We start from the raw sequence: 3,595 nt of genomic DNA on the forward strand, positions 1-3,595 counted from the left end.
AGTAGAGCTCGAATGCAAGGGTACAACATTATCAATTCTCTTCTCAATGCTTGTTTATTAAAAAGGGATGAAGATGTAAAATTTGTAAAGATGCATAATGTAATCCGTGACACGCTTTTGTGGATAGCACGTGAGTGTGAAGCACCTGAGAAGAAATTTCTTGTACTGAGTAGGGGAAGGATCAATTGAGGCATTTGATGTTGGAAATTGGGAAGGGGTGAGAATGTCATTGGTGAATAATGGAATTGAAGATCTAAGAGGAAACCCTACATACCCTAATCTTCAAACTTTATTTACTCAGCAACAACAAGTTGAAGGTGATTAGTGATGGTTTCTTTCAATTTATGCCCAATCTGAGAGTTCTAATCTTGTCTTTAAATTTAAATCTTTGTGAGTTGCTAAAGGGAATTTCAGAACTGATTTCACTAGAGTATCTCGATTTGTCATATACAAAAAAAAAAAGAGTTACCGATTGAGCTGAATAGGTTGTCAAAATTAAAATTTTTGAGATTGTTTGAGACATATTATCTCCAAAAAATCCCACGGCAGCTGATATGTAGATTTTCAAAGTTGCAAAGATTCATAATGTCTAGGTCAGATTCTTGCTGAGATGAAATCGATGAAGACAATATCCTAAATGGTGATAATGAAGGTCTAATAAAGAAATTAAAATGCTTGCAACATTTGGATGAGCTGATTATAGAAATAAAAAAGTGTTTTTGCTCTAGAAAGCCTTTTGTGCTCGCACAAGTTACAAGGATGCAATGAGAATTTATGCCTCCGAGATTTTAGGAAGACAAAGGTATTGAATGCTTTATGTTTGGCAGTAGAGTGCCTAAATATTAGCTGTTGTACAAGCTTGGAAGAGATGGCAATGGGGAAGCTGAAGAAGGAATTAGAAGAAGGAACCTCCTCACTCTTTCCAACTAATATTAATACCATTAGTCCTTGCTTTCACGCACTGAGGCAGGTTTCCATAAGCAAATGCATCAACTTGAGGGACATGGCATGGCCAAATCTGACATGTCTTAGTGTAATGTTTTGCTTAAGAATGGAAGGAATAATAAGTGAAGTTGCAACTGTGGTTGGAATTCCGCAGCTAAGCCCATTTGCTAAGCTAGAAAAGCTTGATTTATGAGAACTACCAGAATTGAAGAGCATATACTGGGATACCCTACCCTTCCCATGTTTGAGACAAATCAAAGAATTCAACTGTCCAAAATTGAAGAGGCTTCCGCTCAACTTTGACAGTGGGAATCAAATCAGCATTGAAGGGTATGAGGAGTGGTGGGAAGAGCTTCAATGGAAGGATGAAGCCACTCGCAATGCTTTTTTACCCTCTTTCAAACGTGTAGAGTGGTGGAAAGAGGTAGACTTCAAGGATGAAGCCACTCTACAGCCTAAGTTTTGGCAACGGTAAAACTACAAAGGAAAGGTATGTGATATTTTAGAAGTAGATTTTCCCTTCTTTTTCTCTCTTACGGTATCATTGTCTTCAAAGGTGAGATGACATGCTAACTGTGTTTGATATGATGAGGTCTCTAAAATTCCTATCCCAATAGTATTCATTTATTCATCAATCATTTTAATCCTTAATTCATCCAGAATATTTGGCAACTAGCAACTTTTCTTGCTTGGAATGACCCAATCATTTTTAATTCTTCGTAGTCCTCATTACATTTACTGTTAACACAACATATTTTGGGAAAACCTAAAGATTCACTAATAAATTTTCTGCACATCCTCATGTCTTCTTATTCTTTGGGCAGAGACTGGTGCATGGACAAGTCAATCTGTTTCATGATAGCTACATGTATGTTGAAATCAACATTGAAAGAGAGCAAGGATGCTGGAAAGAGGTAGAATGGGAAGATTTAGTGTCTCAAGACACTTACTGCATGGTCTAATAAATTTCTGGAGTTATGAGCTGGAGGAACAAAAAACAATGAAGAACTCAAATGTAATAAGACACAAAGTATTGTTTGGTTCTGCCTTCTCTCTTGTCAAGTTTAGTTTGTCTTGGACCGAGATTGTAATTTGTATGTTCTGTTTTATCGGTATTCTCAGAGTAAGACAACAGAAAGCGTTTGGGATTTAACTAGGATCTCATGGCCTTTCCATTAGTTTGAGGAGGAAGTGATGTGGACTTTTTGATTGAACATACAAATTCTGCAGAAGCATCTTGGAATATAAAAGTTTGGAAATGCCGTCGGAAATATACTGGAATCTACCTTGTTGCAATCTTCATGGTTCCAGCCTTCAAGAACATTACCGTGATGCGAATAATTTGCCTAGGGTTCTAAAGAATTGCTTGCAATGTAGTATTCACATGTACTTCTTGCTGCTTCAACCTCCACCAATCACTGAAACTCTGACAGGGAGAAGAGATGAAGCTTGGAAAAAAGCATCGGGCTGAGGTAGCAAAAAGCTTGCCTGGATGGGAACGCAAGCTTATGTTTTAGAAGGCGTTGAAGAAGCAAGTGAAACTGATAAATCCCCATTTAAATGGAAAGAAAAGGTTAAGATCAGGCACTGGAAAATGTTCAGAGGGTGGAAGCAATGAGGGGAATTCAGCAGCACAAGACACGGGTTCATTAGACAGGGAACTCAATAAGATTAATACCCATTATATTGACAAACAGGAAGATTATGTCATCAGATTCCGGGTAATATTATCAGATCTTCCCTTCAGTAGAATCAATCGGAACTTTCTAAAAAGACTTAATATTAAATTATTTGGTTTCCTATTGGTTTCAATATTCTGTTATAGTATATTTCCATGTTTGCCTGTATTCGCTTTTCTTCCTTCAAGGGCATTGTGATTCTGTGCTTTCTTGACGTAGATAACCCTGCAATCAGACTCAGTGGTCATTGTCAGATTATTCCAGAGCTCAGGGTCGCAAGACATCAAGTATATTATCATATCCAAACCAAAAAGAAACAAGTTGTAAATTAAAATTTTCACTTTACAAAGTTTATTAAGGGGATAAAAATACTGGGTGTTTTTTTTTTTAATACGAATTCAACTAACAGTTGATGTTTATTTATTTTTCAGTTGTACTATAATATTTGAATTCTATTCCTAATTTGAACTGGATATTACTTTTTCTTTTTCAGTTATATTATAACACTTTTAAGTACATTCCTTATTTGAATTGGACTCGTGATGTCAAACAATATAAAAACCTAGTTTCTGTTCCTTTTAATTGCAACTTAAAAACGAGCAGAACATACCCCACAGAAAGCCAGGTAATTCTCTTTTCTATATCTTTTGTGGTTTTTCATAATATTTTACTTTTTCATATTGTTTCGTTCATAAAACAGTTCCTATTTTTAGACTATTGATCTAAGAAACCATGGAGAATGTTGAAGCAGATTGGAAAAATCTTCCAACACTTTGTTTGTTTCTGATTCTTGGCAAATTAAAAGCTTCTGGTACGCTGGTTCAATTTGGTGCAGTTTGTAAGAATTGGTATTCAGTTTTTAATGATTTTCTTGACTCAAGAAGGCGATCAGTGCTTAATCTAGTTCCTATGCTGGTGATTCCAACCAAAAAGAGCAACAAGTATCGAAAATTATACAGTCTACAAGCCAA

General features: G+C 35.9%; 1 protein-coding gene across 1 annotated transcript in view; it reads left to right on the plus strand.

Moving 5' to 3' along the window:
• The window catches only part of LOC110427114 (putative disease resistance protein At1g12290), a 45,386-nt gene that overhangs the window by 10,351 nt on the left and 31,440 nt on the right, over positions 1–3,595 (plus strand). The window lies entirely within an intron of this gene.

Source organism: Theobroma umbraticum, unplaced genomic scaffold (assembly GCF_002168275.2).
Source record: "Theobroma umbraticum cultivar Fairchild unplaced genomic scaffold, ASM216827v3 scaffold_228.0, whole genome shotgun sequence".
Classification (NCBI taxonomy): Eukaryota; Viridiplantae; Streptophyta; class Magnoliopsida; order Malvales; family Malvaceae; genus Theobroma; species Theobroma umbraticum.